Here is a 15,311-nt window from a genome sequence, read left to right on the forward strand (position 1 = left end):
GGGCGTGGAGTGCGTGTGGCACGTGCGGCGCGTGCGCGGGGCGGGTCCTGGGGGGTGGGCGAGGGGCTTGCGGTGCGCGGGACGCGGGCGGGGACAGGGGCGGGACGAGGGGCGCGCAGGCGCTGGGGCTTCAGCGACCGCCTGAGGTGAGCCGGAACGGGCGGGGCGCCGCGGCCTCGTGACGAGTGGGCTGCGAGGTCGCCGCCGCGGTAGGCGGTGGGCCGAGTCCTTTTAAAGGGGCGGTGGGGCCGGTGGGCGCCCTGGGCACTCGCTATCACGGGGACGGCGCTGCGCGTCGGGGCGGGGCCGGTCTTTACATCCTGCGAGTGGGGAAACTGAGGCGCGGGGCTGGCAGCGTCCGTGCGGGGGGCGTGAGGACGTGCAGGGAAGCGGCCGCTGCGGCCCGTAGGGTCGGGACGGCCCGTGGGGTCCCCCGTGGGGTCGGGACCTGCGCCGGGGAGGGAGCTGCGAGCGGTGGCCGGAGTTGAGCGTCTCGGGACGGGGCCGCGCCCCCGGGTCTCTGCCCGCCCCGCCGGGGCGCCCCTGCGTGAACAGCGGGGCCCGTTGTATTTGGGGCGTCCGCCCGCAGGAAGAAGCGGAGGCTCGAGCAGGGTCGGAAGAGTCCCCGGAGGGAGACGCAGACCCAGGGGCCCGGGAGAGGCGCCGTCCGCCTCTGCGGCGAGGGGCTTCCGGGGGGCGAACGCGGTGTGGGGCGGGCGGTCCCCGGGGGTGGGCTGGGGCCTCCGCGGGTCACGCGGCGGAGTGGCGCTGGGCCAGGCCGGGTGGGTGCCGGGCTTCCGTGGGAGCCAGCCTGGCAGGGGGGCCTCGCGGCCTCGGGACCGGGAAAAGGCGCACAGTCTTCAGAGGAAAGTCAAGTTTTCTCATTTCCCGCTTTTGATCAAAAGTCTTCCTTTTTGAAAGCATTGTTGATCCAAATCCAAGTATCGAGGTGCGCCCCAGAAACGCTGCTTCCCAAACAGCCGTGCCTGGTTTTGTGGGGAAGGAGGACGCTTCCCGCCAAGGAACCAGGCGCTCAGAAGCTGAACCGAGGTCACAGCCGCGGAGCCAGACCTCAGTCGCTGCGTGTTTTTCATCGCTGCTCTTGCCTGTTGAATCGTCTCTAGTCTTTGGAGTGCCATGATCTTGGTTTTCTGAGAAGTAACAAACATCCAGAGGCCAAGGTGGGGCACAAGCCTTTCATCTCAGCACTTTGGGAGGCCGAGGCGGGAGGATCGCTTGAGCCCAGGAGTTGGAGACCAGTCTGGGCAACATGGCGAAACACTTTCTCTACCAAAAAAATACAAAAAAGTTAGCTGGGTATGGTGGCACCCGCTGTGGGAGGATTGCTTGAGCCCAGGAGGTAGAGGCTACAGTGAGCCATAATTAGGCCACTGCACTCCATTCTGGGCAACAGTGTGAGATCCTGTCTCAAAAAAAAAAAAAAAGTAAAACAGCCAGAGATAAATGGCATAACATGAGTAATTTCAATAGTAGAACTGTAATACTGGCCAGGCAGTGGCTCTTGTCTGTAATCCCAGCATTTGGGGAGGCCAAGGCAGGAGGGTCACTTGAGCCTGATAGTTCAAGACCAGCCTGGGCAACACACAAAGACCCCATCTCTATTAAAAATGTTACCAAGTACAGTGCACATAAGTATTACAATGAAAAAGAATGTGTGTGCCAGAATGGAAAAAGGAACCTATTCTAGGGAGTCAACCAAAAGTATTATGAAGAAAATTAAATGGAGAATTCTTTAGAATAGTGTAGCCAAGTGGCTTCTAATTTTTCCCATATGAGTTTCTACTTCATGGAAAGGGTATATGCACAAGAGGTATTTGCCACCATACATATACTTGCTTGCTCAGCTAATAATCGAAAGCAGTGCAATTGTCCAGTGCAGCCTCAGCCAGTGAGTCAGTAGCTTTTTGTTGAGCTGTGATGGAAGCAGCAGTTTCATCAACAATATTTCCTGATAGACCAGATATGCTCACAGTCATCCCAAGTAAAAGCAAACAAATACTGACTCTGGGTCCACTGGAATACTAAAGAAAGCACTGCATGAGTCAGTCATAGTCTCTCACTTCCAGATGTCAAAAGAGGATGGGGCTTTGGTACTACCAGGTGTCTGGGGATCACAGTGTTGAATGACAGTTCTCAAATCTTGTACAAAATACCAGCTCTTCCCATTCGGCTTCCTTACAGGAAGGACTGGAGTATTACATGCTGGTGCAAGGAATAATTAGACCCTTTTAATAGTCTTTTGTTATGGATCTTATTCCTTTAGTTGCTTCAGGCCTTAGCAGATATTGTCTGATATTGTTAAAGGATCGATCAGGTTTACTTCCACTTTAATGAAAGTGGCTGAATATATTTTTGATACCTTGGCTAAAGTCCTTATTCGAGAAAGGGGGTCTTTGGAATTGACCAGGAAGGTGGAGCACCAAAGCCCTACCCATCAGCTCTCACACTTTAGCTTGTTGGGTGAATCTCACTGTCCTCTGGGAATTATGTACTTGTTTTCCCCCCACCCAAGGCCATCTCCCATCTGGAGCCTTTTTTTTTTTTTTTTTTTTTTTAGACAGAGTCTCACTCTGTCACCCAGGCTGGAGTGCAGTGGTGTGATCTTGGGTCACTGTAGTCTCAGCCTCCTGAGTAGCCTGGATTACAGGTGCCCACCACCACATCTGTCTAATTTTTGTATTTTTAGTAGAGACAGGGTTTCATCATGTTGGTCAGGCTGGTCTCTTAACTCCTGACCTCAAGTGATCCACCCACCTCAGTCTCCCAAAGTGCTAGGATTGCAGGCGTAAGCCACAGTGCCTGGCCTTGAAGCCTCTCTTCAATGCTCTCCAGCAAGCACTGAAGAATCCACATGCTTCATTTTAGGGAATCTTTGTTTCAGTGAAATAAACCTCTCTGTCCTTAAATTTTGGATTCACTCACCCATTGTCATCACCTCTGCTGTCTCTGATACAGATATTTAAAGAAAACAGGTTTATTTTATGGCAGCAACAGTGGACAATGAAACTGTCATGTGTGGCAAGACAGCATATAGCAGGGAGCAGGCAGTTGGTGAGAACTGTGGTTCTGTGGGCAGGAATGGAGTGGGAGAGGCCCTCAATGATCCAGTATTTGGGAGGATTCTGTACCTAGTCCCTGTAAAAGCTGCCATGTATGTTCAGTATTATTGGACTAGGTTTGCAGACAGGGAGTCCCCAGAGTTTTAGAGGTTGAGATTTCCTCTTGGTACAGCTATGGGTAGATAAAGCAGATGTAGGAACCCCAAAAGGAGCTGATTTGGAGAATGTCTATTTGGAAACAGTGGAGAGGTGGATGCAGCCAGAAGCAGAAGTTACTTTCTGCAAGGTTAACCAATGAAGGCTCGTACACCAGAAAATGTACCCTGATGATATTTAAAGAAACGGTCCGGACACAGTGGCTCACCCCTGTAATCCCAGCACTTTGGGAGGCCAACGTGGGCCGATCACCTGAGGTTGGGAGTTTGAGACCAGCCTGACCAACATGGAGAAACCCCATCTCTACTAAAAATACAAAATTAGCCAGGCGTGGTGGTGCATGCCTGAAATCCCAACTTCTCGGGAGGCTGAGGCAGAATTGCTTGAACCTGGGAGGCGGAGGTTGCAGTGACCCAAGATGGCGCCATTGCACTCCAGCTTGGGTAACAAGAGCAAAACTCCATCTCAAAAAAAATAAATAAATAAACAGGTCTGCTGCAGGATTGCAGGGGACATCACAAGTGGTACATTACTTTTTTAAAAAAATTATTTCATAGATTTTTTTTAAAATCTGACAATACCAAATGTTAACCAGGATATAGAGAAACAAGAAGTTGACAAATGGGATCTAATTAAACTTAGTTTCTGCACAGCAAAAGAAACTACCGTCAGAGTGAACAGGCAACCTACAGAATGGGAGAAAATTTTTGCAGTCTATCCACTGACAAAAGGCTAATATCTAGAATCTACAAAGAACTTAAACAAATTTACAAGAAAAAAATCAAACAACCCCAAAATCAAACAACCCCATCAAAAAGTAGGCAAAGGATGTGAACAGACACTTCTTAAGACATTTATGCAGCCAACAGACACATGAAAAATTGCTCATCATCACTGGCCATCAGAGAAATGCAAATCAAAACCACAATGAGATACCATCTCACACCAGTTAGAATGGCAATCATTAAAAAGTCAGGAAACAACAGGTGCTGGAGAGGATGTGGAGAAACGAACACTTTTACACTGTTGGTGGAACTGTAAACTAGTTCAACCATTGTGGAAGACAGTGTGGTGATTCCTCAAGGATCTACAACTAGAAATATCATTTGACCCAGCCATCCCATTACTGGGTATATACGCAAAAGATTATAAATCATGCTGCTATAAAGACACACACATACGTTTATTGCAGCACTATTCACAATAGCAAAGACTTGGAACCAACCCAAATGTCTATCAATGATAGACTGGATTAAGAAAATGTGGCACATGTACACCATGGGATACTGTGCAGCCATAAAAAAGGATGAGTTCATGTCCTTTGTGGGGACATGGATGAAGCAGGAAACCATCATTCTGAGCAAACTGTGCAAGGACGGAAAACCGAACACCGCATGTTCTCATTCATAGGTGGGAATTGAACAATGAGAACACTTGGACACAGGGTGGGGAACATCACACACCGAGGACCTGTCTTGCGGTAGGGGGAGAGGGGAGGGATAGCGTTAGAAGATACACCTAATGTAAATGACAAGTTAACGGGTGCAGCACACCAACGTGGCACATGTATACATATGTAACAAACCTGCACATTGTGCACATGTACCCTAGAACTTAATAATTAAAAAAAAAAAGAAAACACAGCAAGGCAGCCCGCGGTCATGGAAAATGCCCTGGACAAAAAGTCAAAGGACTGGGATTTGAGCCCAGCACCAAACTACAGTTCATGGCCTTATCTTTGGCCTCAGTTCCCATGTTTATAACAAGGGGCTGACACTACTTCTATGCTTGTGAATGTCAAATTAGGTAATATATGTAAAACTGCATTATAAACTTGAAGTCGTAAAGGAATGTTATATATTTTATTCTTTCCGTTGAGTGGAAAATAAATGTGTAATTTACCTTTGGTGAAAAGGATTTATGACAGAGGTGGAATTGCTGGATCACAGGGTTGAGCGTTTTCACCTTAACTGGATCCTGCCAAAGTGCTCTCTAAAACAATTATGTCAATTGTCACTCCCACCATCAGCAGCATATGAAAAGTCCCATTGCCTCTCCACCTGGCCGGTTCTCTCTCATTTGCTTTGGCCAGTCTAATGGGTCAGAGAGACATGGACAGAGGGGACGCACGTTCAAGTACATTCTTTCCAGCCTTTTTGTCAGAGATAAATCTGGAGATAAGCCAGATGTACCTCATTAAGGGGATGAATAAATCAATTGTGATGTATTCCTGCATTGGATTGCCATATAACAGTTACAATGGATGGACTAATTTATAATATATATGCATCCACACATATATATGACAACACTGAGTGGAAAACATTAGTTGTACAACATTATGTAGCACAGAATGCTGTTTACATATTTTTTAAAAGCATGTAAAACCATACCATATATTGTTTATGGATACACATGTTTGTCATAAAAATATTAAATATATGAACTGAGAGAAAAGACTCCATCTCAAAAAAAAAAAAAAAAAGAAATGCTTCTAAGTTACTCTTACATAAATTTAAAAATCTAAAGAGGGCCGGGCACGGTGACTCACACCTGTAGTCCCAGCATTTTGGGAGGCTGAGGCAGACACATCACTTGAGCTCAGGAGTTCAAGACCAGCCTGGGCAACATGGCAAAACTCTGTCTCTACCCAAACGACTTTAAAACTAGTGAGGCACCAGCTACGTGGGAGGCCATGGTGGGAGGATCGCTTGAGCTCAGGAGGTCAAGCCTGTAGTAAAGTAAGCCATGATCACGCCGCTACACTCTAGCCTGGGTGACAAAGCAAGACCTTGTCTCCAAAAAAAAAAAAAAAATCACATTTTATAACACCTAATGAATCAGTGAATCTAACTACTAATCACAACTGCTAGTATTGCAAAAAGAGACACAGACAGAAATCCTGTGCCTCCTGATGGAAGAGCCTAACACGGCCTATGAAATAGTTTTGTCCGGCCAGGCGCAGTGGCTCATGCCTGTAATCCCAGCACTTTGGGAGGCTGAGGCGGGCGAATCACAAGGTCAGGAGTTCAGGACCAGCCTGGCCAACGTAGTGAAACGCCGTCTCTACTAAAAATACAAAAAATTAGCTGGGCGTAGTGGTGGGTGCCTGTAATCCCAGCTACTCAGGAGGCTGAGGCAGGAGAATCACTTGAACCCGGGAGGCAGAGGTTGCAGTGAGCCCAGATCGCGCCACTGCACTCCAGCCTGGGTGACAGTGCGAGACTCCATCTCAAAAAAAAAAAAAAGAAAAATAGTTTTGTCCTTTTCCCACATCCTCCGCGCAAAATAGAACCTGAACCTGATCCAGGCTTTAGAACTGCCTACCACATTCAGGACAGAGGAATGTATTAAATGACACTGTGGGCCAGGTAAGTTGGCGCAGGCCTGTAATCCCAGTGCTTTGGAAGGCCAAGGTGGGAGGACTGCTTGAGGCCAAGAGTTTGAGGTCAGCCTGGCCAATATAGTGAGACCCCATCTCTATAAAAAGTAAAATAGGTAGATAATAGTGTGGAATTGGAATCAGCAGAATACGGCAAGTAGAGAAGTACGATAAATGAGTTTTTCAGTAAATACATTGCAAGAGGAAAAATCAGAGATGGATTTGCTCCTTGTCTGAACAAACTAAAAAAGGAGAGAGGAAAGGAATTGGAAATTTGAACACGTGGACATTTGAAGATTTAAAATAGATTATTAATTTTACATGTGATAATAGTATTGTAGTCTTTTTTTAGCATTCTTTTGGCATTTTTATCTTTTAATGTGTCACCTATATGCTTGCCAAAATATTTATGGGTAAAATGAAATGATGTCTTGGATTTGCTTCAACATAGCACAGGAGGGGGGCCATGGCTGAGGGTATGGATGAAGCAGGATTTGCTGCAACTTGACAGTTGTTGAAACCGGGTCTTAGGTACGTGTGGGTCCATGTTATTCTACTATTGTATATGTTGGATATTTTTCACAATAATAAAAAAAGATTATGAAGTCAATATGTATTACAACCTAAGTGAGAATGATGGTGTACTGAACACATTTTTTAGCCTTGCCTTCCTCTCAAGACCCCAATGAAATGACAGTAAAGAAATATGCAAGAGATTAAACCCACAATGGAGAGGAGAACTAGAGTGGGTTCCTCAGTGTACCAGCGTTAATAGCATCTGGAAGACGAAGTAACAGGAACACTGACAATATAAAAGAGCACCAGAAGGCTGGGCACGGTGGCTTACACCTGTAATCCTAACCCTCTGGGAGGCTGAGGCAGGCAGATCACTTGAGACTAGGAGTTCAAGGCTGCAGTCAGCTATGATTGCACCACTGCACTCCAGCCCAGGCAACAGAGCGAGATCTGTTTCTTATACACACACACACACACACGCACGCACGAGGAAGCAATCTAGAATGTCCAAAAGCAGAAGCAGATTCAGGCTTTATAAGACCTTAAAATTATGCAATTTTAAAAACAGCTTTATTGAGATGTAATTAATGCACAAAACCGGCTCATATTTAAAGTTATAATTTGATGAGATTTACATTTGTAGACACCGCAAGACCATCAGGATGATGGACATGCCCATTACCTCCAAAAGGTTCCTCATCTGACTGCTGTCACTCAGTGTGGGTTCATCGGTGATGCGTGCATGTATCAGTAGTTGGTTCCTCATGTATCAGTAGTTGATCTACTCAGAGAGGAGTAGCATCCATTGTATGGATGTACCACAATTTGTTTACTGTTCATCTGTTGGACATTTGGGATGTTTTCAGTTCTTGCTGCTGGCAAATCAAGCTGCTGTGAACTTTCACATTCGTATGCCAGTGTTTGTATCTACATGTTCTTTCATTTCTTGCAGGTAAATACCGTGGAGTGCAGTGGCTGGGTCATATGGTAAGGGTGTGCTTAGCTTTTTAAGGAACTGCCATCATGTTCTCCAGAGTGCTCATACATGTTACATTCCCACCAGCAGAAGAGTGCCAGCGGCCGAACACCCACTCCAACTGTGGTTTAGCCAGGCTTTTTAATTTTATTCATTCTAATGGGTGTGTGCTGCCGTCTCGTGATTTTAACTCACATTTCCCTATCGTGACATCTTTTCATAAACCCACAAACCTTGCTTGCCATTTGTGTATCTTCCTTAGTGAAGTGTCTGTTCAAATCTTTCGCCTGGTTTTTAAGTGGGTTGTCTTACTTAGTTCTGAGTTCTGTGTATATTCTGGATACAAGTCTTTCTGTCAGATACGTGTTTGCAAATATTTACTCCTAGTCTATGGTTTGCCTTTTCATAAGTGTCTTTGGAAAAGCAAAGTTTTCAATTTTTTTTTTTTTTTTTTTTTTGAGACGGAGTCTCGCTCTGTCGCCCAGGCTGGAGTGCAGTGGCCGGATCTCAGCTCACTGCAAGCTCCGCCTCCTGGGTTTACGCCATTCTCCTGCCTCACCCTCCCAAGTAGTTGGGACTACAGGCACCCGCCACCTCGCCCGGCTAGTTTTTTGTATTTTTTTAGTAGAGACGGGGTTTCACCGTGTTAGCCAGGATGGTCTCAATCTCCTGACCTTGTGATCCGCCCGTCTCGGCCTCCCAAAGTGCTGGGATTACAGGCTTGAGCCACCGAGCCCGGCCTAGTTTTCAAGTTTTACAATGTCCAATTTATTGATTTTTTAATAGTTCATGCTTCTTGTGTCCTCGTATATTAGTTTTCTGTAGCTGCTATAACAAATTACGACAAATGTATTCTTTCACAGTTCTTGAGGCCAGAAAGTTCCACATCAGTTTCACTGGGCAGAAACCAAGGTGCCAGCAGGGCTACAACTCCCTCCAGAGGCTCTAGGGAAAAAAATTTTTTGAGACAGGGCTTCGATCACAGCTGACTTACTGCAGCCCAGACCTCCCGGGCTCAAGCAATCCTCTCACCTCAGCCTCCCAAGTAGCTGGGAATACAAATGCATGTCACCCCATCCAGCTAAATTTTGTATTTTTTATAGAGATGGGATTTCCCCATGTTGCCCAGGCTAGTCTTGAACTCCTGGGCTCAAGTGATCTGCCGATCTGGGCCTTCCAGAGTGCTGAGATTATAGCACTCCTGGCGAGAGCCACCCTGGTGCCAGCATGGAAGGGGTAGTGCTTGTGTTTCATGCTCCACCTCGATGGCCGTGGTTTACCTGCAGGACTGGCTGATTTTGCTGTCCTGGCCATGTGGCTGCTCTTTGTTCCTGCCCAGTTCTCAAATCTGGGCCCTCCCAGCCACCTGTGAGCCCTTCGACACTGTCAGCAAAGGTCTTTTCCAATTCAATCAGCCAGAGCTGGTCTCTATTACTTGGGACTCAGGAGCTTTCCTGATAAAGGGTGTTTGCAAGAAGTCCATGGTGAGCACCGTGCTTGGCTGTGAAATATGAGTGGCATTTCCATTTCAGTGGGCAGCAGGCCAGTGGCTGTCATCAGCACCCTGCTACTCAGCTTTGTTCTGGGGGACTTAGGCAATGTCCTAAGACAGGATGGAGAAATGAAGTTTCTTAAATACAAAACAGACACACTGTCTCTATTGCCCACTATCGTCCTCACCCCATGTAAACTCCATGGGGGTACGGATCCTTGTCTTTTAGGGTTACTGCTGTACATTGAGCACCTAGAACCATGCCTGGTATATAGCAGGTGTTCTGTTAACATTTGCTGAATATGAATTCACAAAGAATAATAAAATCATTCACCTAAAAAATCCAATAAAATCAACTGAAAAACTATTTGAACAAATAAGAATGCAATAAAGTATGTGTTAAGAGGTAAGCATATATAAATCAGTGACTTTCTTATATACTGGCAATGAGCATTTTAGAGATGAACACCACCTCATTTGTAAGAGCAAGAACAACAAAATCTAAGAATAAATTTAAGAAGAAATGTTCAAGGAAAGGCTTGTGCCTGTCATCCCATTTACTCAGGAGGCTGAAGTGGGAGGATCTCTTAAGCCCAGTGTGGGGAAAAGAAAGAGAGATCAGACTGTTACTGTGTCTATATAGAAAGAAGTAGACATAAGAGACTCCATTTTGTTCTGTATTTGAGATGCTGTTAATCTGTGACCCTAACCCCAACCTTGTCCTTGCAAGAGACTTGTGCTGTGGTGACTCAAGGTTTAAAGGATTTTGGGCTGTGCAGGGTGTGCTTTGTTAAACAAGTGCCTGAAGGTAGCTTGCTGGTTAAAAGTCATCACCATTCTCTTGATCTCAAGTACCCAGGGACACTCACACTGCCAAAGGTCGCAGGGACCTCTGCCTAGGAAAGCTAGGTATTGTCCAAGGTTTCTCCCCATGTGATAGTCTGAAATATGGCCTTGTGGGAAGAGAAAGACCTGATCGTCCCCCAGCCTGACACCCGTGAAGGGTCTGTGCTGAGGAGGACTAGTACAAGAGGAAAGAAGGCCTCTTGGCGGTTGTTGGCAATTGAGATAGAGAAAAGCATGTCTCCTGCCCATCCCTGGGCAATAGAACATCTCGGTATAAAACCCGATTGTATGTTCTGTTTACTGAGATGGGAGAAAACCGGCTTAGGGCGAAAGGCAGGACTTGCTAGCGCAGTGCTGCTCTTTGTGCACTAAAAAGGTTTATGGAGATGTTCACATATGCATATCAAGGCACAGCACTTTTCCTTAAACTCATTCATGTCACAGAGAACTTTATTCGTATGTCTTACTGCTGACTTTCTCCCTATAATGATCCTATTATCCTGCCACTTCCTTTTCTTTAAGATGGTAAAGATAATTATCAATAAATACTAAGGGAACTCAGAGACCGGTGCTGGCATGGGTCCTCTGTATGCTGAGCGCCGGTCCCCTGGGCCCACTTTTTCTTTTTTTTTTTTTTTTTTTTTTTGAGACGGAGTCTCGCTCTGTCGCCCAGGCTGGAGTGCAGTGGCGCGATCTCGGCTCACTGCAAGCTCCGCCTCCCGGGTTCACGCCATTCTCCTGCCTCAGCCTCCCGAGTAGCTGGGACTACAGGCGCCCGCCACCGCGCCCGGCTAGTTTTTTTGTATTTTTTTAGTAGAGACGGGGTTTCACCAGATTAGCCAGGATGGTCTCGATCTCCTGACCTCGTGATCCACCCGTCTCGGCCTCCCAAAGTGCTGGGATTACAGGCTTGTGCCACCGCGCCCGGCCCACTTTTTCTTTCTCTATACTTTGTCTCTGTGTCTCATTTCTTAAGTCTCTCGTTTCACCTAACGAGAAACGCCCACAGGTGTGGAGGGGTAGGCCACCCCCTTCAGCCCAGGAGTTTGAAACCAGCCTGGACAACATAAAGAGACCTCATCTCTTAAAAAAGTAAAAAATAAAAGTTTTTTTTATTTTAAAGATATGGGAGGCTGAGGTGGGAAGATCCCTGGAGCCCGGAGTTCGAGACCAGCCTAGGCAATATGGCGAAAACTCATCTATACAAAAAATTAGGTGGGCGTAGTGCCAGGTGCCTGTGGTCCCAGCTACCTGGAGGCCGAGGTCAGTGGATCACCTGAGCCCGGGAGGTCGAGGCTGCAGTGAGCCAAGATCATACCACTGCACTCCAGCCTGGGCAACAGAGTGAGAGAGTGAGACCCCCGTCTCATAAAAAGAAAAATGTTCAAGATTCAAGACGCATACAAAGAAGATCATAGAACTTTATGTTAAGAAAGAACAGACACTATTCAGGGCCCCCAGGTCCTACCCAGGACTGCACCCAAGCTGGCCGGGTTTTCTTTAAAAACAGAAAAAAAAGACGTTATTAAGGATTATAAGACATAGCATGTTCTTAAAGGACAAAGCTGATCATAACGGGGATCATAAGGATAGCCCAGCTTCTCCCTCGCCTTATCTGGGCCCCGCAGTCTTCTGAGCACTTGTCATTGAATGACCCTTTAACATTGTCCAGGACTCATGCAGGTAGGATTTATACTGTTCTTTTTTTTACAGAGTGCAGCGTCCATTTTATTGAAGTAAAATGGATTTTTGTACATTCACTCCGTGACTCAACTGAGAAGATATCCACCACCCACACAATAGGCAAAGGATTAGTGGTGGAATATGCAAATGGATCTAAAAATCACAGTAAACGTACAAACAACACAATCTTTTTTGTTTGTTTGTTTTTGAGACAGAGTCTCACTCTGTCGCCCAGGCTGGAATGCAGTGGTATGATCTCAGCTCACTGCAACCTCGTTCTCCTGGGCTCATGCAGCCATCCCACCTCAGCTACCTGAGTAGTTGAGACTACAGGTGCACCCCACCACGCCCAGCTAATTTTTGTTTTTTGCTTTTTATTTATTTTTTTTTTTGTAAAGACAGAGTCTCACCATGTTGCCCAGGCTGGTCTCAAACTCCTGAGTCGAATGATCCACCTGCCTCAGCCTCCCAAAGCACTGGGATTACAGGCGTCAGCCACTGCACCCGGCCCCAGCAGTACAATCTGGTAACTCGAAAAAGAACTGGCACCTCATGAAAACAGAAACGGCCAATGAACTGAAAAGACGCTCAGCCTTAGCAGACCCAGGTATGTCACGCTAAAGCAATGAAGCGCTTCCTCCTCTCCGGCTGTGCTCACTGCTGGGAACTGGCAGCTGGGGGGGGTCTCTGTCCTGCCTGCTCCCCCTCCACGGCCACTTGCTGCCTTGTCCCTCTCACCCAGCTGGCCAAGCCCAGCTGGGCACCGGGCCTGCACCCAAGCTGCCCGGAGTGGAAAGAGAGGAGACACAGCCATGTGGAGTGGTTTCATTTTAAATTAATGGCCACCAGCTCAAGCGGACACTTGTTGACTACATTTCCCCAGCCTGGTACCACCTCAACATGTCCTCATGTCCTGGCACAGAGAGGGCAGAGCTGTGATCACACTGCCTGCCCCCTCCAAATGAAAGGTTGCTGAGCAGAGCGGGAAGCTGCACCTTTGCAGGCAGGTCAAGGACCTGGCTTCTGGGACCCAGGGGGGCCCCATGTAAAGGGGAGTGGGGCTGGGCTTGTCTCGAATCTGCCTGAAGTGGGGATCTGGAAGAGTGAAACTGAAGGAGGCTGGAAGTATTCACCTGAAGGCAGACAGACTCCAGACCCCGAAAAAGTGGCCCGAGAGGGACATTCAGCTTTAGTCACCTGGGAGCCCAAGCAGCGTGTAGGCAGCAGAGACCCCCCACCCTTGCCGCTGGCCTTGGGCTGTCCCCAGAGGGTCAGGAGCTTCAGCTGGAGAGGAAGTGGGCGGACCCCAGGCTGGAGCAGGAGGCGTTTCAACTCCGAGTAAAGTTTGATCGTTACACTGACCGGGACACAAAAATTACTTCACTGAGACCAAATCAAAAATGGGCATGAAAATGGGGCAAGCTTTTCAGCCAGTGGTGGGTGGGGGTGGGGAAGAACACTGGGGGAAGGAATAGTACAAGTGATTTGTCTCTTATTTTAATAACTCTCAAAGCTGCAAAAGTGGGTGGGGCTTATTCAAATTAATGTAATTCTTTTGTCTGATTCTCTTCAGACATCAGTGACACTAAACACATGCACGGGGGACCATCGGGGCTGGCGCTGGAGGGATTCTTCCACCTCTGCAGCACCCACCTGTGCGCCTGCAAACTGTTCTGTCTCCCTCCCTCTTCCAGGAAAACACTTTTCTATGAATTCACTATGATATTTGTACTATGCTGGGGCTATTTTTAGGAGTTGGTGTGATGAAATATTCAGCATTGTAAACAGTGTGCACACAAACACGTATGTCTCGAGTGTGTACTTGTTCAGCCTGCCTGGCTGGTGAGAGAACAGCAGCCTTTGGAAAGCACAGGGTGATCTTCGATAAGAGGCTGGACCACTTGCTGGAAAACCTTCAAAACAGGAAGCGGCCACTAGACGCAAGTCACATTCCTGCTGGAGGCTGGACGTGATCCCCCAGGTCGGAATCCCAGGAGTGCTGGGCTAGCGTGTTTATTTGTCCTTGGGTACGTGAAGCAATAGCTCTGTTGCTCCTCCGTGAGGAGATTGCAGAATGTTCCGGCTGGAATAACCAATCAAGGTAGTGTCAGAAGACAGTTATAGCAGGTCTAGCTTAGAGGCCTTCCTTGGCTTGTGTTTGCTCTTCTAGAACGGGCAACACCTCATTCTATAAAATCGAGAAAAGGGCTGAGGAAAGCAGAAACCAGAACAGAGAGCGGATTGGTCTTTCCAAAGTTGAAGATTGAAGCAGAGGCTTCCTTGCTGTGCTAAAACTGGCCTGTCTGGGGATTTGGCTACTATCTCCTTCTCTCCTGATTTCTTAGAAGCTCAAACAATTTTTCACTTGGTGGTGTGGAAACTCAGCACAACCTGTTTTGGTTTGGTCTGTTGGGCTTAGTGCAGGAGCTGTGTCCAAAGCCCGTGGCCTCCTGTCAGTTTCACTTCACAGTGATATGGGACCACCATGCCTAACACTTGTCCGTCCTGTGGACCCTGTCTCTTTCATTTTTTTATTTTTATTTTTTAGAGACAGGGTCTTGCTCTGTCTCCTAGGCTGGAGTGCAGTGGTACAGTCACACCTCACTGCAGCCCTGACTTCCTGGGCTCAAGGGATCCCCCCTTCTCAGCTTCCCAGGGAGCTGGAACTGCAGGCATGTGCCACCAGGCCTGGCTAATTTTTTTATTTTTTGTAGAAACAAGTTCTCACTATATTGCCCAGGCCGATCTCAAACTCCTGGCTTCAAGTGATCCTCCCACCTAGGCCTCCCAGAATGCTGGGATTATAGGCATGAGCCTCTGCACTCGGCTCTGTCTCTTTCAAAGCACAAGTCCACAGTTTTGCTGACATGTGGTGGCAAAGGGGAAAGGCCAGCAGGGAGTAGAGAAGAGGACACAGGCTTTTACCACTGTGTGAGGAGGCAGTGGGACAGTCTGCAGATACTAGAGGAGCAGAAAGCAGGGGACGGCTGGGGCTGGTGTCTGGGCTCTGCTACTAATGAGCTGTGTCACTTGGAGAAGCGACTCACCTCTGTGAAGGTCCCCATCTTTAACATGAGGGTGACCACAACAGCGCTGCCCTCTGAAGCCACCATGATTCCGTGAGTTCACGAGGGCAGTGCATTTAGTGCCTGGCAAATTACAGTGCTTGGTGGGTGGTGC

General features: G+C 47.5%; 1 long non-coding RNA gene across 1 annotated transcript; it reads left to right on the plus strand.

Annotated features, from left to right (window-relative positions):
- Window positions 1-106: 106 nt before the first annotated feature.
- On the plus strand, window positions 107-13,933 carry LOC144331369 (uncharacterized). The gene is made up of 2 exons (XR_013398455.1): window positions 107-146; window positions 12,534-13,933. It is a non-coding gene; the product is annotated as an uncharacterized LOC144331369 (long non-coding RNA).
- The last annotated feature ends 1,378 nt before the right edge of the window (window positions 13,934-15,311 follow it).

The sequence above is a fragment of the Macaca mulatta genome, chromosome 9 (genome assembly GCF_049350105.2).
Source record: "Macaca mulatta isolate MMU2019108-1 chromosome 9, T2T-MMU8v2.0, whole genome shotgun sequence".
Lineage (NCBI taxonomy): Eukaryota > Metazoa > Chordata > Mammalia > Primates > Cercopithecidae > Macaca > Macaca mulatta.